The following is a 27627-nucleotide window of genomic DNA, read 5'->3' on the forward strand; positions in this document are numbered from 1 at the left end:
AACTATTGAGACATCTGTGAAACAACTGGGACATCTGTGAAACTATTGGGACATCTGTGAAACTATTTGGGACATCTGTTAAACTATTGGGACATCTGTGAAACTACTGATACATCTGTTAAATTATTGGGACATCTGTGAAACTATGGGGACATCTGTGAAACTAATGGGACATATGTGAAACTATTGGGGCATCTGTGAAACGACTGGGTGATCTGTGAAACTACTGGGACATATGTGAACTTATTGGGACATCTGTGAAACTATTGGGACATCTGTGAAACTATTGGGACATCGGTGAAACTATGGGGACATCTGTGAAACTAATGGGACATATGTGAAACTATTGGGGCATCTGTGAAACTACTGGGATCATCTGTGAAACTAGCGGGACATCTGTAAAACTACTGGGACATCTTTGAAACTAGCGGGACATCTGTAAAACTACTGGGACATCTTTGAAACTATTGGGACATCTGTGAAACTATGGGGACATCTGTTGACCTACTGGAATATCTGTAAAACTTCTGGGACATCTGTGAAACTATTGGGACATCTGTGAAACTATTGGGAAATCTGTGAAACTATTGGGACATCTGTGAATCTATTGGGACATCTGTGAAACTATTTGGGACATCTGTTAAACTATTGGGACATCTGTGAAACTACTGGTACATCTGTGAAATTATTGGGACATCTGTGAAACTATGGGGATATCTGTTAACCTACTGGGACATCTGTGAAACTACTGGGACATCTGTTAAACTACTGGGACATCTGTTGAACTATTGGGACATCTGTGAATCTACTGGGACATCTGTAAAACTACTGGGACATATGTGAATCTATTGGGACATCTGTGAAACTATTGGGACATCTGTGAAACTATTGAGACATCTGTGAAACAACTGGGACATCTGTGAAACTATTGGGACATCTGTGAAACTATTTGGGACATCTGTTAAACTATTGGGACATCTGTGAAACTACTGATACATCTGTTAAATTATTGGGACATCTGTGAAACTATGGGGACATCTGTGAAACTAATGGGACATATGTGAAACTATTGGGGCATCTGTGAAACGACTGGGTGATCTGTGAAACTACTGGGACATATGTGAACTTATTGGGACATCTGTGAGACTATTGGGACATCTGTGAAACTATTGGGACATCTGTGAAACCATGGGGACATCTGTGCAACTAATGGGACATATGTGAAACTATTGGGGCATCTGTGAAACTACTGGGATCATCTGTGAAACTAGTGGGACATCTGTAAAACTACTGGGACATCTTTGAAACTATTGGGACATCTGTGAAACTATGGGGACATCTGTTAACCTACTGGAATATCTGTAAAACTCCTGGGACATCTGTGAAACTATTGGGACATCTGTGAAACTATTGGGACATCTGTGAAACTACTGGTACATCTGTGAAATTATTGGGACATCTGTGAAACTATGGGGACATCTGTGAAACTAATGGGACATATGTGAAACTATTGGGGCATCTGTGAAACGACTGGGTGATCTGTGAAACTACTGGGACATATGTGAACTTATTGGGACATCTGTGAGACTATTGGGACATCTGTGAAACTATTGGGACATCTGTGAAACTATGGGGACATCTGTGAAACTAATGGGACATATGTTAAACTATTGGGACATCTGTGAAACTACTGGTACATCTGTTAAATTATTGGGACATCTGTAAAACTATGGGGACATCTGTTAACCTACTGGAATATCTGTAAAACTTCTGGGACATCTGTGAAATTATTGGGACATCTGTGAAACTATTGGGACATCTGTGAAACTACTGGTACATCTGTGAAATTATTGGGACATCTGTGAAACTATGGGGACATCTGTGAAACTAATGGGACATATGTGAAAATATTGGGGCATCTGTGAAACTACTGGGACATATGTGAAACTACTGGGACATCTGTAAAACTACTGGGACATCTTTGAAACTATTGGGACATCTGTGAAACTATTGGGACATCTGTTAAACTTCTGGGACATCTGTGAAACTATTGGGACATCTGTGAAACTATTTGGGACATCTGTTAAAGTATTCGGACATCTGTGAAACTACTGGTACATCTGTTAAATTATTGGGACATCTGTGAAACTATGGGGACATCTGTGAAACTAATGGGACATATGTGAAACTATTGGGGCATCTGTGAAACGACTGGGTGATCTGTGAAACTGCTGGGACATATGTGAACTTATTGGGACATCTGTGAAACTATTGGGACATCTGTGAAACTATTGGGACATCGGTGAAACTATGGGGACATCTGTGAAACTAATGGGACATATGTGAAACTATTGGGGCATCTGTGAAACTACTGGGATCATCTGTGAAACTAGCGGGACATCTGTAAAACTACTGGGACATCTTTGAAACTATTGGAACATCTGTGAAACTATGGGGACATCTGTTAACCTACTGGAATATCTGTAAAACTTCTGGGACATCTGTGAAACTATTGGGACATCTGTGAAACTATTGGGAAATCTGTGAAACTATTGGGACATCTGTGAATCTATTGGGACATCTGTGAAACTATTTGGGACATCTGTTAAACTATTGGGACATCTGTGAAACTACTGGTACATCTGTGAAATTATTGGGACATCTGTGAAACTATGGGGATATCTGTTAACCTACTGGGACATCTGTGAAACTACTGGGACATCTGTTAAACTACTGGGACATCTGTTGAACTATTGGGACATCTGTGAATCTACTGGGACATCTGTAAAACTACTGGGACATATGTGAATCTATTGGGACATCTGTGAAACTATTGGGACATCTGTGAAACTATTGAGACATCTGTGAAACAACTGGGACATCTGTGAAACTATTGGGACATCTGTGAAACTATTTGGGACATCTGTTAAACTATTGGGACATCTGTGAAACTACTGATACATCTGTTAAATTATTGGGACATCTGTGAAACTATGGGGACATCTGTGAAACTAATGGGACATATGTGAAACTATTGGGGCATCTGTGAAACGACTGGGTGATCTGTGAAACTACTGGGACATATGTGAACTTATTGGGACATCTGTGAGACTATTGGGACATCTGTGAAACTATTGGGACATCTGTGAAACCATGGGGACATCTGTGCAACTAATGGGACATATGTGAAACTATTGGGGCATCTGTGAAACTACTGGGATCATCTGTGAAACTAGTGGGACATCTGTAAAACTACTGGGACATCTTTGAAACTATTGGGACATCTGTGAAACTATGGGGACATCTGTTAACCTACTGGAATATCTGTAAAACTCCTGGGACATCTGTGAAACTATTGGGACATCTGTGAAACTATTGGGACATCTGTGAAACTACTGGTACATCTGTGAAATTATTGCGACATCTGTGAAACTATGGGGACATCTGTGAAACTAATGGGACATATGTGAAACTATTGGGGCATCTGTGAAACGACTGGGTGATCTGTGAAACTACTGGGACATATGTGAACTTATTGGGACATCTGTGAGACTATTGGGACATCTGTGAAACTATTGGGACATCTGTGAAACTATGGGGACATCTGTGAAACTAATGGGACATATGTTAAACTATTGGGACATCTGTGAAACTACTGGTACATCTGTTAAATTATTGGGACATCTGTAAAACTATGGGGACATCTGTTAACCTACTGGAATATCTGTAAAACTTCTGGGACATCTGTGAAATTATTGGGACATCTGTGAAACTATTGGGACATCTGTGAAACTACTGGTACATCTGTGAAATTATTGGGACATCTGTGAAACTATGGGGACATCTGTGAAACTAATGGGACATATGTGAAAATATTGGGGCATCTGTGAAACTACTGGGACATATGTGAAACTACTGGGACATCTGTAAAACTACTGGGACATCTTTGAAACTATTGGGACATCTGTGAAACTATTGGGACATCTGTTAAACTTCTGGGACATCTGTGAAACTATTGGGACATCTGTGAAACTATTTGGGACATCTGTTAAAGTATTCGGACATCTGTGAAACTACTGGTACATCTGTTAAATTATTGGGACATCTGTGAAACTATGGGGACATCTGTGAAACTAATGGGACATATGTGAAACTATTGGGGCATCTGTGAAACGACTGGGTGATCTGTGAAACTGCTGGGACATATGTGAACTTATTGGGACATCTGTGAAACTATTGGGACATCTGTGAAACTATTGGGACATCGGTGAAACTATGGGGACATCTGTGAAACTAATGGGACATATGTGAAACTATTGGGGCATCTGTGAAACTACTGGGATCATCTGTGAAACTAGCGGGACATCTGTAAAACTACTGGGACATCTTTGAAACTATTGGAACATCTGTGAAACTATGGGGACATCTGTTAACCTACTGGAATATCTGTAAAACTTCTGGGACATCTGTGAAACTATTGGGACATCTGTGAAACTATTGGGAAATCTGTGAAACTATTGGGACATCTGTGAATCTATTGGGACATCTGTGAAACTATTTGGGACATCTGTTAAACTATTGGGACATCTGTGAAACTACTGGTACATCTGTGAAATTATTGGGACATCTGTGAAACTATGGGGACATCTGTTAACCTACTGGGACATCTGTGAAACTACTGGGACATCTGTTAAACTACTGGGACATCTGTTGAACTATTGGGACATCTGTGAATCTACTGGGACATCTGTAAAACTACTGGGACATATGTGAATCTATTGGGACATCTGTGAAACTATTGGGACATCTGTGAAACTATTGAGACATCTGTGAAACAACTGGGACATCTGTGAAACTATTGGGACATCTGTGAAACTATTTGGGACATCTGTTAAACTATTGGGACATCTGTGAAACTACTGATACATCTGTTAAATTATTGGGACATCTGTGAAACTATGGGGACATCTGTGAAACTAATGGGACATATGTGAAACTATTGGGGCATCTGTGAAACGACTGGGTGATCTGTGAAACTACTGGGACATATGTGAATTTATTGGGACATCTGTGAGACTATTGGGACATCTGTGAAACTATTGGGACATCTGTGAAACTATGGGGACATCTGTGCAACTAATGGGACATATGTGAAACTATTGGGGCATCTGTGAAACTACTGGGATCATCTGTGAAACTACTGGGACATCTGTAAAACTACTGGGACATCTTTGAAACTATTGGGACATCTGTGAAACTACTGATACATCTGTTAAATTATTGGGACATCTGTGAAACTATGGGGACATCTGTGAAACTAATGGGACATATGTGAAACTATTGGGGCATCTGTGAAACGACTGGGTGATCTGTGAAACTACTGGGACATATGTGAATTTATTGGGACATCTGTGAGACTATTGGGACATCTGTGAAACTATTGGGACATCTGTGAAACTATGGGGACATCTGTGCAACTAATGGGACATATGTGAAACTATTGGGGCATCTGTGAAACTACTGGGATCATCTGTGAAACTACTGGGACATCTGTAAAACTACTGGGACATCTTTGAAACTATTGGGACATCTGTGAAACTATGGGGACATCTGTTAACCTACTGGAATATCTGTAAAACTCCTGGGACATCTGTGAAACTATTGGGACATCTGTGAAACTATTGGGACATCTGTGAAACTACTGGTACATCTGTGAAATTATTGGGACATCTGTGAAACTATGGGGACATCTGTGAAACTAATGGGACATATGTGAAACTATTGGGGCATCTGTGAAACGACTGGGTGATCTGTGAAACTACTGGGACATATGTGAACTTATTGGGACATCTGTGAAACTATTGGGACATCTGTGAAACTATGGGGACATCTGTTAACCTACTGGAATATCTGTAAAACTTCTGGGACATCTGTGAAACTATTGGGACATCTGTGAAACTATTGGGACATCTGTGAAACTACTGGTACATCTGTGAAATTATTGGGACATCTGTGAAACTATGGGGACATCTGTGAAACTAATGGGACATATGTGAAACTATTGGGGCATCTGTGAAACTACTGGGACATATGTGAACCTATTGGGACATCTGTGAAACTATTGGGACATCTGTGAATCTACTGGGACATCTGTAAAACTACTGGGACATATGTGAATCTATTGGGACATCTGTGAAACTATTGAGACATCTGTGAAACAACTGGGACATCTGTTAAACTATTGGGACATCTGTTAAACTACTGGTACATCTGTTAAATTATTGGGACATCTGTAAAACTATGGGGACATCTGTGAAACGAATGGGACATATGTGAAACTATTGGGGCATCTGTGAAACGACTGGGTGATCTGTGACACTAGTGGGACATATGTGAACTTATTGGGACATCTGTGAAACTATTGGGACATCTGTGAAACTATTGGGACATCTGTGAAACTATGGGGACATCTGTGCAACTAATGGGACATATGTGAAACTATTGGGGCATCTGTGAAACTACTGGGATCATCTGTGAAACTAGCGGGACATCTGTAAAACTACTGGGACATCTTTGAAACTATTGGAACATCTGTGAAACTATGGGGACATCTGTTAACCTACTGGAATATCTGTAAAACTCCTGGGACATCTGTGAAACTATTGGGACATCTGTGAAACTATTGGGACATCTGTGAAACTATTGGGACATCTGTGAATCTATTGGGACATCTGTGAAACTATTTGGGACATCTGTTAAACTATTGGGACATCTGTGAAACTACTGGTACATCTGTGAAATTATTGGGACATCTGTGAAACTATGGGGACATCTGTTAACCTACTGGGACATCTGTGAAACTACTGGGACATCTGTTAAACTACTGGGACATCTGTTGAACTATTGGGACATCTGTGAATCTACTGGGACATCTGTAAAACTACTGGGACATATGTGAATCTATTGGGACATCTGTGAAACTATTGGGACATCTGTGAAACTATTGAGACATCTGTGAAACAACTGGGACATCTGTGAAACTATTGGGACATCTGTGAAACTATTTGGGACATCTGTTAAACTATTGGGACATCTGTGAAACTACTGATACATCTGTTAAATTATTGGGACATCTGTGAAACTATGGGGACATCTGTGAAACTAATGGGACATATGTGAAACTATTGGGGCATCTGTGAAACGACTGGGTGATCTGTGAAACTACTGGGACATATGTGAACTTATTGGGACATCTGTGAGACTATTGGGACATCTGTGAAACTATTGGGACATCTGTGAAACTATGGGGACATCTGTGCAACTAATGGGACAAATGTGAAACTATTGGGGCATCTGTGAAACTACTGGGATCATCTGTGAAACTACTGGGACATCTGTAAAACTACTGGGACATCTTTGAAACTATTGGGACATCTGTGAAACTATGGGGACATCTGTTAACCTACTGGAATATCTGTAAAACTCCTGGGACATCTGTGAAACTATTGGGACATCTGTGAAACTATTGGGACATCTGTGAAACTACTGGTACATCTGTGAAATTATTGGGACATCTGTGAAACTATGGGGACATCTGTGAAACTAATGGGACATATGTGAAACTATTGGGGCATCTGTGAAACGACTGGGTGATCTGTGAAACTACTGGGACATATGTGAACTTATTGGGACATCTGTGAGACTATTGGGACATCTGTGAAACTATTGGGACATCTGTGAAACTATGGGGACATCTGTGAAACTAATGGGACATATGTTAAACTATTGGGACATCTGTGAAACTACTGGTACATCTGTTAAATTATTGGGACATCTGTAAAACTATGGGGACATCTGTTAACCTACTGGAATATCTGTAAAACTTCTGGGACATCTGTGAAATTATTGGGACATCTGTGAAACTATTGGGACATCTGTGAAACTACTGGTACATCTGTGAAATTATTGGGACATCTGTGAAACTATGGGGACATCTGTGAAACTAATGGGACATATGTGAAAATATTGGGGCATCTGTGAAACTACTGGGACATATGTGAAACTACTGGGACATCTGTAAAACTACTGGGACATCTTTGAAACTATTGGGACATCTGTGAAACTATTGGGACATCTGTTAAACTTCTGGGACATCTGTGAAACTATTGGGACATCTGTGAAACTATTTGGGACATCTGTTAAAGTATTCGGACATCTGTGAAACTACTGGTACATCTGTTAAATTATTGGGACATCTGTGAAACTATGGGGACATCTGTGAAACTAATGGGACATATGTGAAACTATTGGGGCATCTGTGAAACGACTGGGTGATCTGTGAAACTGCTGGGACATATGTGAACTTATTGGGACATCTGTGAAACTATTGGGACATCTGTGAAACTATTGGGACATCGGTGAAACTATGGGGACATCTGTGAAACTAATGGGACATATGTGAAACTATTGGGGCATCTGTGAAACTACTGGGATCATCTGTGAAACTAGCGGGACATCTGTAAAACTACTGGGACATCTTTGAAACTATTGGAACATCTGTGAAACTATGGGGACATCTGTTAACCTACTGGAATATCTGTAAAACTTCTGGGACATCTGTGAAACTATTGGGACATCTGTGAAACTATTGGGAAATCTGTGAAACTATTGGGACATCTGTGAATCTATTGGGACATCTGTGAAACTATTTGGGACATCTGTTAAACTATTGGGACATCTGTGAAACTACTGGTACATCTGTGAAATTATTGGGACATCTGTGAAACTATGGGGACATCTGTTAACCTACTGGGACATCTGTGAAACTACTGGGACATCTGTTAAACTACTGGGACATCTGTTGAACTATTGGGACATCTGTGAATCTACTGGGACATCTGTAAAACTACTGGGACATATGTGAATCTATTGGGACATCTGTGAAACTATTGGGACATCTGTGAAACTATTGAGACATCTGTGAAACAACTGGGACATCTGTGAAACTATTGGGACATCTGTGAAACTATTTGGGACATCTGTTAAACTATTGGGACATCTGTGAAACTACTGATACATCTGTTAAATTATTGGGACATCTGTGAAACTATGGGGACATCTGTGAAACTAATGGGACATATGTGAAACTATTGGGGCATCTGTGAAACGACTGGGTGATCTGTGAAACTACTGGGACATATGTGAATTTATTGGGACATCTGTGAGACTATTGGGACATCTGTGAAACTATTGGGACATCTGTGAAACTATGGGGACATCTGTGCAACTAATGGGACATATGTGAAACTATTGGGGCATCTGTGAAACTACTGGGATCATCTGTGAAACTACTGGGACATCTGTAAAACTACTGGGACATCTTTGAAACTATTGGGACATCTGTGAAACTATGGGGACATCTGTTAACCTACTGGAATATCTGTAAAACTCCTGGGACATCTGTGAAACTATTGGGACATCTGTGAAACTATTGGGACATCTGTGAAACTACTGGTACATCTGTGAAATTATTGGGACATCTGTGAAACTATGGGGACATCTGTGAAACTAATGGGACATATGTGAAACTATTGGGGCATCTGTGAAACGACTGGGTGATCTGTGAAACTACTGGGACATATGTGAACTTATTGGGACATCTGTGAAACTATTGGGACATCTGTGAAACTATGGGGACATCTGTTAACCTACTGGAATATCTGTAAAACTTCTGGGACATCTGTGAAACTATTGGGACATCTGTGAAACTATTGGGACATCTGTGAAACTACTGGTACATCTGTGAAATTATTGGGACATCTGTGAAACTATGGGGACATCTGTGAAACTAATGGGACATATGTGAAACTATTGGGGCATCTGTGAAACTACTGGGACATATGTGAACCTATTGGGACATCTGTGAAACTATTGGGACATCTGTGAATCTACTGGGACATCTGTAAAACTACTGGGACATATGTGAATCTATTGGGACATCTGTGAAACTATTGAGACATCTGTGAAACAACTGGGACATCTGTTAAACTATTGGGACATCTGTTAAACTACTGGTACATCTGTTAAATTATTGGGACATCTGTAAAACTATGGGGACATCTGTGAAACGAATGGGACATATGTGAAACTATTGGGGCATCTGTGAAACGACTGGGTGATCTGTGACACTAGTGGGACATATGTGAACTTATTGGGACATCTGTGAAACTATTGGGACATCTGTGAAACTATTGGGACATCTGTGAAACTATGGGGACATCTGTGCAACTAATGGGACATATGTGAAACTATTGGGGCATCTGTGAAACTACTGGGATCATCTGTGAAACTAGCGGGACATCTGTAAAACTACTGGGACATCTTTGAAACTATTGGAACATCTGTGAAACTATGGGGACATCTGTTAACCTACTGGAATATCTGTAAAACTCCTGGGACATCTGTGAAACTATTGGGACATCTGTGAAACTATTGGGACATCTGTGAAACTATTGGGACATCTGTGAATCTATTGGGACATCTGTGAAACTATTTGGGACATCTGTTAAACTATTGGGACATCTGTGAAACTACTGGTACATCTGTGAAATTATTGGGACATCTGTGAAACTATGGGGACATCTGTTAACCTACTGGGACATCTGTGAAACTACTGGGACATCTGTTAAACTACTGGGACATCTGTTGAACTATTGGGACATCTGTGAATCTACTGGGACATCTGTAAAACTACTGGGACATATGTGAATCTATTGGGACATCTGTGAAACTATTGGGACATCTGTGAAACTATTGAGACATCTGTGAAACAACTGGGACATCTGTGAAACTATTGGGACATCTGTGAAACTATTTGGGACATCTGTTAAACTATTGGGACATCTGTGAAACTACTGATACATCTGTTAAATTATTGGGACATCTGTGAAACTATGGGGACATCTGTGAAACTAATGGGACATATGTGAAACTATTGGGGCATCTGTGAAACGACTGGGTGATCTGTGAAACTACTGGGACATATGTGAACTTATTGGGACATCTGTGAGACTATTGGGACATCTGTGAAACTATTGGGACATCTGTGAAACTATGGGGACATCTGTGCAACTAATGGGACATATGTGAAACTATTGGGGCATCTGTGAAACTACTGGGATCATCTGTGAAACTACTGGGACATCTGTAAAACTACTGGGACATCTTTGAAACTATTGGGACATCTGTGAAACTATGGGGACATCTGTTAACCTACTGGAATATCTGTAAAACTCCTGGGACATCTGTGAAACTATTGGGACATCTGTGAAACTATTGGGACATCTGTGAAACTACTGGTACATCTGTGAAATTATTGGGACATCTGTGAAACTATGGGGACATCTGTGAAACTAATGGGACATATGTGAAACTATTGGGGCATCTGTGAAACGACTGGGTGATCTGTGAAACTACTGGGACATATGTGAACTTATTGGGACATCTGTGAGACTATTGGGACATCTGTGAAACTATTGGGACATCTGTGAAACTATGGGGACATCTGTGAAACTAATGGGACATATGTTAAACTATTGGGACATCTGTGAAACTACTGGTACATCTGTTAAATTATTGGGACATCTGTAAAACTATGGGGACATCTGTTAACCTACTGGAATATCTGTAAAACTTCTGGGACATCTGTGAAATTATTGGGACATCTGTGAAACTATTGGGACATCTGTGAAACTACTGGTACATCTGTGAAATTATTGGGACATCTGTGAAACTATGGGGACATCTGTGAAACTAATGGGACATATGTGAAAATATTGGGGCATCTGTGAAACTACTGGGACATATGTGAAACTACTGGGACATCTGTAAAACTACTGGGACATCTTTGAAACTATTGGGACATCTGTGAAACTATTGGGACATCTGTTAAACTTCTGGGACATCTGTGAAACTATTGGGACATCTGTGAAACTATTTGGGACATCTGTTAAAGTATTCGGACATCTGTGAAACTACTGGTACATCTGTTAAATTATTGGGACATCTGTGAAACTATGGGGACATCTGTGAAACTAATGGGACATATGTGAAACTATTGGGGCATCTGTGAAACGACTGGGTGATCTGTGAAACTGCTGGGACATATGTGAACTTATTGGGACATCTGTGAAACTATTGGGACATCTGTGAAACTATTGGGACATCGGTGAAACTATGGGGACATCTGTGAAACTAATGGGACATATGTGAAACTATTGGGGCATCTGTGAAACTACTGGGATCATCTGTGAAACTAGCGGGACATCTGTAAAACTACTGGGACATCTTTGAAACTATTGGAACATCTGTGAAACTATGGGGACATCTGTTAACCTACTGGAATATCTGTAAAACTTCTGGGACATCTGTGAAACTATTGGGACATCTGTGAAACTATTGGGAAATCTGTGAAACTATTGGGACATCTGTGAATCTATTGGGACATCTGTGAAACTATTTGGGACATCTGTTAAACTATTGGGACATCTGTTAACCTACTGGAATATCTGTAAAACTTCTGGGACATCTGTGAAACTATTGGGACATCTGTGAAACTATTGGGAAATCTGTGAAACTATTGGGACATCTGTGAATCTATTGGGACATCTGTGAAACTATTTGGGACATCTGTTAAACTATTGGGACATCTGTGAAACTACTGGTACATCTGTGAAATTATTGGGACATCTGTGAAACTATGGGGACATCTGTTAACCTACTGGGACATCTGTGAAACTACTGGGACATCTGTTAAACTACTGGGACATCTGTTGAACTATTGGGACATCTGTGAATCTACTGGGACATCTGTAAAACTACTGGGACATATGTGAATCTATTGGGACATCTGTGAAACTATTGGGACATCTGTGAAACTATTGAGACATCTGTGAAACAACTGGGACATCTGTGAAACTATTGGGACATCTGTGAAACTATTTGGGACATCTGTTAAACTATTGGGACATCTGTGAAACTACTGATACATCTGTTAAATTATTGGGACATCTGTGAAACTATGGGGACATCTGTGAAACTAATGGGACATATGTGAAACTATTGGGGCATCTGTGAAACGACTGGGTGATCTGTGAAACTACTGGGACATATGTGAATTTATTGGGACATCTGTGAGACTATTGGGACATCTGTGAAACTATTGGGACATCTGTGAAACTATGGGGACATCTGTGCAACTAATGGGACATATGTGAAACTATTGGGGCATCTGTGAAACTACTGGGATCATCTGTGAAACTACTGGGACATCTGTAAAACTACTGGGACATCTTTGAAACTATTGGGACATCTGTGAAACTATGGGGACATCTGTTAACCTACTGGAATATCTGTAAAACTCCTGGGACATCTGTGAAACTATTGGGACATCTGTGAAACTATTGGGACATCTGTGAAACTACTGGTACATCTGTGAAATTATTGGGACATCTGTGAAACTATGGGGACATCTGTGAAACTAATGGGACATATGTGAAACTATTGGGGCATCTGTGAAACGACTGGGTGATCTGTGAAACTACTGGGACATATGTGAACTTATTGGGACATCTGTGAAACTATTGGGACATCTGTGAAACTATGGGGACATCTGTTAACCTACTGGAATATCTGTAAAACTTCTGGGACATCTGTGAAACTATTGGGACATCTGTGAAACTATTGGGACATCTGTGAAACTACTGGTACATCTGTGAAATTATTGGGACATCTGTGAAACTATGGGGACATCTGTGAAACTAATGGGACATATGTGAAACTATTGGGGCATCTGTGAAACTACTGGGACATATGTGAACCTATTGGGACATCTGTGAAACTATTGGGACATCTGTGAATCTACTGGGACATCTGTAAAACTACTGGGACATATGTGAATCTATTGGGACATCTGTGAAACTATTGAGACATCTGTGAAACAACTGGGACATCTGTTAAACTATTGGGACATCTGTTAAACTACTGGTACATCTGTTAAATTATTGGGACATCTGTAAAACTATGGGGACATCTGTGAAATGAATGGGACATATGTGAAACTATTGGGGCATCTGTGAAACGACTGGGTGATCTGTGACACTAGTGGGACATATGTGAACTTATTGGGACATCTGTGAAACTATTGGGACATCTGTGAAACTATTGGGACATCTGTGAAACTATGGGGACATCTGTGCAACTAATGGGACATATGTGAAACTATTGGGGCATCTGTGAAACTACTGGGATCATCTGTGAAACTAGCGGGACATCTGTAAAACTACTGGGACATCTTTGAAACTATTGGAACATCTGTGAAACTATGGGGACATCTGTTAACCTACTGGAATATCTGTAAAACTCCTGGGACATCTGTGAAACTATTGGGACATCTGTGAAACTATTGGGACATCTGTGAAACTATTGGGACATCTGTGAATCTATTGGGACATCTGTGAAACTATTTGGGACATCTGTTAAACTATTGGGACATCTGTGAAACTACTGGTACATCTGTGAAATTATTGGGACATCTGTGAAACTATGGGGACATCTGTTAACCTACTGGGACATCTGTGAAACTACTGGGACATCTGTTAAACTACTGGGACATCTGTTGAACTATTGGGACATCTGTGAATCTACTGGGACATCTGTAAAACTACTGGGACATATGTGAATCTATTGGGACATCTGTGAAACTATTGGGACATCTGTGAAACTATTGAGACATCTGTGAAACAACTGGGACATCTGTGAAACTATTGGGACATCTGTGAAACTATTTGGGACATCTGTTAAACTATTGGGACATCTGTGAAACTACTGATACATCTGTTAAATTATTGGGACATCTGTGAAACTATGGGGACATCTGTGAAACTAATGGGACATATGTGAAACTATTGGGGCATCTGTGAAACGACTGGGTGATCTGTGAAACTACTGGGACATATGTGAACTTATTGGGACATCTGTGAGACTATTGGGACATCTGTGAAACTATTGGGACATCTGTGAAACTATGGGGACATCTGTGCAACTAATGGGACATATGTGAAACTATTGGGGCATCTGTGAAACTACTGGGATCATCTGTGAAACTACTGGGACATCTGTAAAACTACTGGGACATCTTTGAAACTATTGGGACATCTGTGAAACTATGGGGACATCTGTTAACCTACTGGAATATCTGTAAAACTCCTGGGACATCTGTGAAACTATTGGGACATCTGTGAAACTATTGGGACATCTGTGAAACTACTGGTACATCTGTGAAATTATTGGGACATCTGTGAAACTATGGGGACATCTGTGAAACTAATGGGACATATGTGAAACTATTGGGGCATCTGTGAAACGACTGGGTGATCTGTGAAACTACTGGGACATATGTGAACTTATTGGGACATCTGTGAAACTACTGGTACATCTGTGAAATTATTGGGACATCTGTGAAACTATGGGGACATCGGTGAAACTAATGGGACATATGTGAAAATATTGGGGCATCTGTGAAACTACTGGGACATATGTGAAACTACTGGGACATCTGTAAAACTACTGGGACATCTTTGAAACTATTGGGACATCTGTGAAACTATTGGGACATCTGTTAAACTTCTGGGACATCTGTGAAACTATTGGGACATCTGTGAAACTATTTGGGACATCTGTTAAAGTATTCGGACATCTGTGAAACTACTGGTACATCTGTTAAATTATTGGGACATCTGTGAAACTATGGGGACATCTGTGAAACTAATGGGACATATGTGAAACTATTGGGGCATCTGTGAAACGACTGGGTGATCTGTGAAACTGCTGGGACATATGTGAACTTATTGGGACATCTGTGAAACTATTGGGACATCTGTGAAACTATTGGGACATCGGTGAAACTATGGGGACATCTGTGAAACTAATGGGACATATGTGAAACTATTGGGGCATCTGTGAAACTACTGGGATCATCTGTGAAACTAGCGGGACATCTGTAAAACTACTGGGACATCTTTGAAACTATTGGAACATCTGTGAAACTATGGGGACATCTGTTAACCTACTGGAATATCTGTAAAACTTCTGGGACATCTGTGAAACTATTGGGACATCTGTGAAACTATTGGGAAATCTGTGAAACTATTGGGACATCTGTGAATCTATTGGGACATCTGTGAAACTATTTGGGACATCTGTTAAACTATTGGGACATCTGTGAAACTACTGGTACATCTGTGAAATTATTGGGACATCTGTGAAACTATGGGGACATCTGTTAACCTACTGGGACATCTGTGAAACTACTGGGACATCTGTTAAACTACTGGGACATCTGTTGAACTATTGGGACATCTGTGAATCTACTGGGACATCTGTAAAACTACTGGGACATATGTGAATCTATTGGGACATCTGTGAAACTATTGGGACATCTGTGAAACTATTGAGACATCTGTGAAACAACTGGGACATCTGTGAAACTATTGGGACATCTGTGAAACTATTTGGGACATCTGTTAAACTATTGGGACATCTGTGAAACTACTGATACATCTGTTAAATTATTGGGACATCTGTGAAACTATGGGGACATCTGTGAAACTAATGGGACATATGTGAAACTATTGGGGCATCTGTGAAACGACTGGGTGATCTGTGAAACTACTGGGACATATGTGAATTTATTGGGACATCTGTGAGACTATTGGGACATCTGTGAAACTATTGGGACATCTGTGAAACTATGGGGACATCTGTGCAACTAATGGGACATATGTGAAACTATTGGGGCATCTGTGAAACTACTGGGATCATCTGTGAAACTACTGGGACATCTGTAAAACTACTGGGACATCTTTGAAACTATTGGGACATCTGTGAAACTATGGGGACATCTGTTAACCTACTGGAATATCTGTAAAACTCCTGGGACATCTGTGAAACTATTGGGACATCTGTGAAACTATTGGGACATCTGTGAAACTACTGGTACATCTGTGAAATTATTGGGACATCTGTGAAACTATGGGGACATCTGTGAAACTAATGGGACATATGTGAAACTATTGGGGCATCTGTGAAACGACTGGGTGATCTGTGAAACTACTGGGACATATGTGAACTTATTGGGACATCTGTGAAACTATTGGGACATCTGTGAAACTATGGGGACATCTGTTAACCTACTGGAATATCTGTAAAACTTCTGGGACATCTGTGAAACTATTGGGACATCTGTGAAACTATTGGGACATCTGTGAAACTACTGGTACATCTGTGAAATTATTGGGACATCTGTGAAACTATGGGGACATCTGTGAAACTAATGGGACATATGTGAAACTATTGGGGCATCTGTGAAACTACTGGGACATATGTGAACCTATTGGGACATCTGTGAAACTATTGGGACATCTGTGAATCTACTGGGACATCTGTAAAACTACTGGGACATATGTGAATCTATTGGGACATCTGTGAAACTATTGAGACATCTGTGAAACAACTGGGACATCTGTTAAACTATTGGGACATCTGTTAAACTACTGGTACATCTGTTAAATTATTGGGACATCTGTAAAACTATGGGGACATCTGTGAAACGAATGGGACATATGTGAAACTATTGGGGCATCTGTGAAACGACTGGGTGATCTGTGACACTAGTGGGACATATGTGAACTTATTGGGACATCTGTGAAACTATTGGGACATCTGTGAAACTATTGGGACATCTGTGAAACTATGGGGACATCTGTGCAACTAATGGGACATATGTGAAACTATTGGGGCATCTGTGAAACTACTGGGATCATCTGTGAAACTAGCGGGACATCTGTAAAACTACTGGGACATCTTTGAAACTATTGGAACATCTGTGAAACTATGGGGACATCTGTTAACCTACTGGAATATCTGTAAAACTCCTGGGACATCTGTGAAACTATTGGGACATCTGTGAAACTATTGGGACATCTGTGAAACTATTGGGACATCTGTGAATCTATTGGGACATCTGTGAAACTATTTGGGACATCTGTTAAACTATTGGGACATCTGTGAAACTACTGGTACATCTGTGAAATTATTGGGACATCTGTGAAACTATGGGGACATCTGTTAACCTACTGGGACATCTGTGAAACTACTGGGACATCTGTTAAACTACTGGGACATCTGTTGAACTATTGGGACATCTGTGAATCTACTGGGACATCTGTAAAACTACTGGGACATATGTGAATCTATTGGGACATCTGTGAAACTATTGGGACATCTGTGAAACTATTGAGACATCTGTGAAACAACTGGGACATCTGTGAAACTATTGGGACATCTGTGAAACTATTTGGGACATCTGTTAAACTATTGGGACATCTGTGAAACTACTGATACATCTGTTAAATTATTGGGACATCTGTGAAACTATGGGGACATCTGTGAAACTAATGGGACATATGTGAAACTATTGGGGCATCTGTGAAACGACTGGGTGATCTGTGAAACTACTGGGACATATGTGAACTTATTGGGACATCTGTGAGACTATTGGGACATCTGTGAAACTATTGGGACATCTGTGAAACTATGGGGACATCTGTGCAACTAATGGGACATATGTGAAACTATTGGGGCATCTGTGAAACTACTGGGATCATCTGTGAAACTACTGGGACATCTGTAAAACTACTGGGACATCTTTGAAACTATTGGGACATCTGTGAAACTATGGGGACATCTGTTAACCTACTGGAATATCTGTAAAACTCCTGGGACATCTGTGAAACTATTGGGACATCTGTGAAACTATTGGGACATCTGTGAAACTACTGGTACATCTGTGAAATTATTGGGACATCTGTGAAACTATGGGGACATCTGTGAAACTAATGGGACATATGTGAAACTATTGGGGCATCTGTGAAACGACTGGGTGATCTGTGAAACTACTGGGACATATGTGAACTTATTGGGACATCTGTGAGACTATTGGGACATCTGTGAAACTATTGGGACATCTGTGAAACTATGGGGACATCTGTGAAACTAATGGGACATATGTTAAACTATTGGGACATCTGTGAAACTACTGGTACATCTGTTAAATTATTGGGACATCTGTAAAACTATGGGGACATCTGTTAACCTACTGGAATATCTGTAAAACTTCTGGGACATCTGTGAAATTATTGGGACATCTGTGAAACTATTGGGACATCTGTGAAACTACTGGTACATCTGTGAAATTATTGGGACATCTGTGAAACTATGGGGACATCTGTGAAACTAATGGGACATATGTGAAAATATTGGGGCATCTGTGAAACTACTGGGACATATGTGAAACTACTGGGACATCTGTAAAACTACTGGGACATCTTTGAAACTATTGGGACATCTGTGAAACTATTGGGACATCTGTTAAACTTCTGGGACATCTGTGAAACTATTGGGACATCTGTGAAACTATTTGGGACATCTGTTAAAGTATTCGGACATCTGTGAAACTACTGGTACATCTGTTAAATTATTGGGACATCTGTGAAACTATGGGGACATCTGTGAAACTAATGGGACATATGTGAAACTATTGGGGCATCTGTGAAACGACTGGGTGATCTGTGAAACTGCTGGGACATATGTGAACTTATTGGGACATCTGTGAAACTATTGGGACATCTGTGAAACTATTGGGACATCGGTGAAACTATGGGGACATCTGTGAAACTAATGGGACATATGTGAAACTATTGGGGCATCTGTGAAACTACTGGGATCATCTGTGAAACTAGCGGGACATCTGTAAAACTACTGGGACATCTTTGAAACTATTGGAACATCTGTGAAACTATGGGGACATCTGTTAACCTACTGGAATATCTGTAAAACTTCTGGGACATCTGTGAAACTATTGGGACATCTGTGAAACTATTGGGAAATCTGTGAAACTATTGGGACATCTGTGAATCTATTGGGACATCTGTGAAACTATTTGGGACATCTGTTAAACTATTGGGACATCTGTGAAACTACTGGTACATCTGTGAAATTATTGGGACATCTGTGAAACTATGGGGACATCTGTTAACCTACTGGGACATCTGTGAAACTACTGGGACATCTGTTAAACTACTGGGACATCTGTTGAACTATTGGGACATCTGTGAATCTACTGGGACATCTGTAAAACTACTGGGACATATGTGAATCTATTGGGACATCTGTGAAACTATTGGGACATCTGTGAAACTATTGAGACATCTGTGAAACAACTGGGACATCTGTGAAACTATTGGGACATCTGTGAAACTATTTGGGACATCTGTTAAACTATTGGGACATCTGTGAAACTACTGATACAACTGTTAAATTATTGGGACATCTGTGAAACTATGGGGACATCTGTGAAACTAATGGGACATATGTGAAACTATTGGGGCATCTGTGAAACGACTGGGTGATCTGTGAAACTACTGGGACATATGTGAATTTATTGGGACATCTGTGAGACTATTGGGACATCTGTGAAACTATTGGGACATCTGTGAAACTATGGGGACATCTGTGCAACTAATGGGACATATGTGAAACTATTGGGGCATCTGTGAAACTACTGGGATCATCTGTGAAACTACTGGGACATCTGTAAAACTACTGGGACATCTTTGAAACTATTGGGACATCTGTGAAACTATGGGGACATCTGTTAACCTACTGGAATATCTGTAAAACTCCTGGGACATCTGTGAAACTATTGGGACATCTGTGAAACTATTGGGACATCTGTGAAACTACTGGTACATCTGTGAAATTATTGGGACATCTGTGAAACTATGGGGACATCTGTGAAACTAATGGGACATATGTGAAACTATTGGGGCATCTGTGAAACGACTGGGTGATCTGTGAAACTACTGGGACATATGTGAACTTATTGGGACATCTGTGAGACTATTGGGACATCTGTGAAACTATTGGGACATCTGTGAAACTATGGGGACATCTGTGAAACTAATGGGACATATGTTAAACTATTGGGACATCTGTGAAACTACTGGTACATCTGTTAAATTATTGGGACATCTGTAAAACTATGGGGACATCTGTTAACCTACTGGAATATCTGTAAAACTTCTGGGACATCTGTGAAATTATTGGGACATCTGTGAAACTATTGGGACATCTGTGAAACTACTGGTACATCTGTGAAATTATTGGGACATCTGTGAAACTATGGGGACATCTGTGAAACTAATGGGACATATGTGAAAATATTGGGGCATCTGTGAAACTACTGGGACATATGTGAAACTACTGGGACATCTGTAAAACTACTGGGACATCTTTGAAACTATTGGGACATCTGTGAAACTATTGGGACATCTGTTAAACTTCTGGGACATCTGTGAAACTATTGGGACATCTGTGAAACTATTTGGGACATCTGTTAAAGTATTCGGACATCTGTGAAACTACTGGTACATCTGTTAAATTATTGGGACATCTGTGAAACTATGGGGACATCTGTGAAACTAATGGGACATATGTGAAACTATTGGGGCATCTGTGAAACGACTGGGTGATCTGTGAAACTGCTGGGACATATGTGAACTTATTGGGACATCTGTGAAACTATTGGGACATCTGTGAAACTATTGGGACATCGGTGAAACTATGGGGACATCTGTGAAACTAATGGGACATATGTGAAACTATTGGGGCATCTGTGAAACTACTGGGATCATCTGTGAAACTAGCGGGACATCTGTAAAACTACTGGGACATCTTTGAAACTATTGGAACATCTGTGAAACTATGGGGACATCTGTTAACCTACTGGAATATCTGTAAAACTTCTGGGACATCTGTGAAACTATTGGGACATCTGTGAAACTATTGGGAAATCTGTGAAACTATTGGGACATCTGTGAATCTATTGGGACATCTGTGAAACTATTTGGGACATCTGTTAAACTATTGGGACATCTGTGAAACTACTGGTACATCTGTGAAATTATTGGGACATCTGTGAAACTATGGGGACATCTGTTAACCTACTGGGACATCTGTGAAACTACTGGGACATCTGTTAAACTACTGGGACATCTGTTGAACTATTGGGACATCTGTGAATCTACTGGGACATCTGTAAAACTACTGGGACATATGTGAATCTATTGGGACATCTGTGAAACTATTGGGACATCTGTGAAACTATTGAGACATCTGTGAAACAACTGGGACATCTGTGAAACTATTGGGACATCTGTGAAACTATTTGGGACATCTGTTAAACTATTGGGACATCTGTGAAACTACTGATACATCTGTTAAATTATTGGGACATCTGTGAAACTATGGGGACATCTGTGAAACTAATGGGACATATGTGAAACTATTGGGGCATCTGTGAAACGACTGGGTGATCTGTGAAACTACTGGGACATATGTGAATTTATTGGGACATCTGTGAGACTATTGGGACATCTGTGAAACTATTGGGACATCTGTGAAACTATGGGGACATCTGTGCAACTAATGGGACATATGTGAAACTATTGGGGCATCTGTGAAACTACTGGGATCATCTGTGAAACTACTGGGACATCTGTAAAACTACTGGGACATCTTTGAAACTATTGGGACATCTGTGAAACTATGGGGACATCTGTTAACCTACTGGAATATCTGTAAAACTCCTGGGACATCTGTGAACCTATTGGGACATCTGTGAAACTATTGGGACATCTGTGAAACTACTGGTACATCTGTGAAATTATTGGGACATCTGTGAAACTATGGGGACATCTGTGAAACTAATGGGACATATGTGAAACTATTGGGGCATCTGTGAAACGACTGGGTGATCTGTGAAACTACTGGGACATATGTGAACTTATTGGGACATCTGTGAAACTATTGGGACATCTGTGAAACTATGGGGACATCTGTTAACCTACTGGAATATCTGTAAAACTTCTGGGACATCTGTGAAACTATTGGGACATCTGTGAAACTATTGGGACATCTGTGAAACTACTGGTACATCTGTGAAATTATTGGGACATCTGTGAAACTATGGGGACATCTGTGAAACTAATGGGACATATGTGAAACTATTGGGGCATCTGTGAAACTACTGGGACATATGTGAACCTATTGGGACATCTGTGAAACTATTGGGACATCTGTGAATCTACTGGGACATCTGTAAAACTACTGGGACATATGTGAATCTATTGGGACATCTGTGAAACTATTGAGACATCTGTGAAACAACTGGGACATCTGTTAAACTTCTGGGACATCTGTGAAACTATTGGGACATCTGTGAAACTATTTGGGACATCTGTTAAAGTATTCGGACATCTGTGAAACTACTGGTACATCTGTTAAATTATTGGGACATCTGTGAAACTATGGGGACATCTGTGAAACTAATGGGACATATGTGAAACTATTGGGGCATCTGTGAAACGACTGGGTGATCTGTGAAACTGCTGGGACATATGTGAACTTATTGGGACATCTGTGAAACTATTGGGACATCTGTGAAACTATTGGGACATCGGTGAAACTATGGGGACATCTGTGAAACTAATGGGACATATGTGAAACTATTGGGGCATCTGTGAAACTACTGGGATCATCTGTGAAACTAGCGGGACATCTGTAAAACTACTGGGACATCTTTGAAACTATTGGAACATCTGTGAAACTATGGGGACATCTGTTAACCTACTGGAATATCTGTAAAACTTCTGGGACATCTGTGAAACTATTGGGACATCTGTGAAACTATTGGGAAATCTGTGAAACTATTGGGACATCTGTGAATCTATTGGGACATCTGTGAAACTATTTGGGACATCTGTTAAACTATTGGGACATCTGTGAAACTACTGGTACATCTGTGAAATTATTGGGACATCTGTGAAACTATGGGGACATCTGTTAACCTACTGGGACATCTGTGAAACTACTGGGACATCTGTTAAACTACTGGGACATCTGTTGAACTATTGGGACATCTGTGAATCTACTGGGACATCTGTAAAACTACTGGGACATATGTGAATCTATTGGGACATCTGTGAAACTATTGGGACATCTGTGAAACTATTGAGACATCTGTGAAACAACTGGGACATCTGTGAAACTATTGGGACATCTGTGAAACTATTTGGGACATCTGTTAAACTATTGGGACATCTGTGAAACTACTGATACATCTGTTAAATTATTGGGACATCTGTGAAACTATGGGGACATCTGTGAAACTAATGGGACATATGTGAAACTATTGGGGCATCTGTGAAACGACTGGGTGATCTGTGAAACTACTGGGACATATGTGAATTTATTGGGACATCTGTGAGACTATTGGGACATCTGTGAAACTATTGGGACATCTGTGAAACTATGGGGACATCTGTGCAACTAATGGGACATATGTGAAACTATTGGGGCATCTGTGAAACTACTGGGATCATCTGTGAAACTACTGGGACATCTGTAAAACTACTGGGACATCTTTGAAACTATTGGGACATCTGTGAAACTATGGGGACATCTGTTAACCTACTGGAATATCTGTAAAACTCCTGGGACATCTGTGAAACTATTGGGACATCTGTGAAACTATTGGGACATCTGTGAAACTACTGGTACATCTGTGAAATTATTGGGACATCTGTGAAACTATGGGGACATCTGTGAAACTAATGGGACATATGTGAAACTATTGGGGCATCTGTGAAACGACTGGGTGATCTGTGAAACTACTGGGACATATGTGAACTTATTGGGACATCTGTGAAACTATTGGGACATCTGTGAAACTATGGGGACATCTGTTAACCTACTGGAATATCTGTAAAACTTCTGGGACATCTGTGAAACTATTGGGACATCTGTGAAACTATTGGGACATCTGTGAAACTACTGGTACATCTGTGAAATTATTGGGACATCTGTGAAACTATGGGGACATCTGTGAAACTAATGGGACATATGTGAAACTATTGGGGCATCTGTGAAACTACTGGGACATATGTGAACCTATTGGGACATCTGTGAAACTATTGGGACATCTGTGAATCTACTGGGACATCTGTAAAACTACTGGGACATATGTGAATCTATTGGGACATCTGTGAAACTATTGAGACATCTGTGAAACAACTGGGACATCTGTTAAACTATTGGGACATCTGTTAAACTACTGGTACATCTGTTAAATTATTGGGACATCTGTAAAACTATGGGGACATCTGTGAAACGAATGGGACATATGTGAAACTATTGGGGCATCTGTGAAACGACTGGGTGATCTGTGACACTAGTGGGACATATGTGAACTTATTGGGACATCTGTGAAACTATTGGGACATCTGTGAAACTATTGGGACATCTGTGAAACTATGGGGACATCTGTGCAACTAATGGGACATATGTGAAACTATTGGGGCATCTGTGAAACTACTGGGATCATCTGTGAAACTATTTGGGACATCTGTTAAAGTATTCGGACATCTGTGAAACTACTGGTACATCTGTTAAATTATTGGGACATCTGTGAAACTATGGGGACATCTGTGAAACTAATGGGACATATGTGAAACTATTGGGGCATCTGTGAAACGACTGGGTGATCTGTGAAACTGCTGGGACATATGTGAACTTATTGGGACATCTGTGAAACTATTGGGACATCTGTGAAACTATTGGGACATCGGTGAAACTATGGGGACATCTGTGAAACTAATGGGACATATGTGAAACTATTGGGGCATCTGTGAAACTACTGGGATCATCTGTGAAACTAGCGGGACATCTGTAAAACTACTGGGACATCTTTGAAACTATTGGAACATCTGTGAAACTATGGGGACATCTGTTAACCTACTGGAATATCTGTAAAACTTCTGGGACATCTGTGAAACTATTGGGACATCTGTGAAACTATTGGGAAATCTGTGAAACTATTGGGACATCTGTGAATCTATTGGGACATCTGTGAAACTATTTGGGACATCTGTTAAACTATTGGGACATCTGTGAAACTACTGGTACATCTGTGAAATTATTGGGACATCTGTGAAACTATGGGGACATCTGTTAACCTACTGGGACATCTGTGAAACTACTGGGACATCTGTTAAACTACTGGGACATCTGTTGAACTATTGGGACATCTGTGAATCTACTGGGACATCTGTAAAACTACTGGGACATATGTGAATCTATTGGGACATCTGTGAAACTATTGGGACATCTGTGAAACTATTGAGACATCTGTGAAACAACTGGGACATCTGTGAAACTATTGGGACATCTGTGAAACTATTTGGGACATCTGTTAAACTATTGGGACATCTGTGAAACTACTGATACATCTGTTAAATTATTGGGACATCTGTGAAACTATGGGGACATCTGTGAAACTAATGGGACATATGTGAAACTATTGGGGCATCTGTGAAACGACTGGGTGATCTGTGAAACTACTGGGACATATGTGAATTTATTGGGACATCTGTGAGACTATTGGGACATCTGTGAAACTATTGGGACATCTGTGAAACTATGGGGACATCTGTGCAACTAATGGGACATATGTGAAACTATTGGGGCATCTGTGAAACTACTGGGATCATCTGTGAAACTACTGGGACATCTGTAAAACTACTGGGACATCTTTGAAACTATTGGGACATCTGTGAAACTATGGGGACATCTGTTAACCTACTGGAATATCTGTAAAACTCCTGGGACATCTGTGAAACTATTGGGACATCTGTGAAACTATTGGGACATCTGTGAAACTACTGGTACATCTGTGAAATTATTGGGACATCTGTGAAACTATGGGGACATCTGTGAAACTAATGGGACATATGTGAAACTATTGGGGCATCTGTGAAACGACTGGGTGATCTGTGAAACTACTGGGACATATGTGAACTTATTGGGACATCTGTGAAACTATTGGGACATCTGTGAAACTATGGGGACATCTGTTAACCTACTGGAATATCTGTAAAACTTCTGGGACATCTGTGAAACTATTGGGACATCTGTGAAACTATTGGGACATCTGTGAAACTACTGGTACATCTGTGAAATTATTGGGACATCTGTGAAACTATGGGGACATCTGTGAAACTAATGGGACATATGTGAAACTATTGGGGCATCTGTGAAACTACTGGGACATATGTGAACCTATTGGGACATCTGTGAAACTATTGGGACATCTGTGAATCTACTGGGACATCTGTAAAACTACTGGGACATATGTGAATCTATTGGGACATCTGTGAAACTATTGAGACATCTGTGAAACAACTGGGACATCTGTTAAACTATTGGGACATCTGTTAAACTACTGGTACATCTGTTAAATTATTGGGACATCTGTAAAACTATGGGGACATCTGTGAAACGAATGGGACATATGTGAAACTATTGGGGCATCTGTGAAACGACTGGGTGATCTGTGACACTAGTGGGACATATGTGAACTTATTGGGACATCTGTGAAACTATTGGGACATCTGT

This window comes from Petromyzon marinus, chromosome 37 (assembly GCF_048934315.1).
Source record: "Petromyzon marinus isolate PM22_M1 ecotype Great Lakes invasive population chromosome 37, UKy_Petmar_22M1.pri1.0, whole genome shotgun sequence".
Lineage (NCBI taxonomy): Eukaryota > Metazoa > Chordata > Hyperoartia > Petromyzontiformes > Petromyzontidae > Petromyzon > Petromyzon marinus.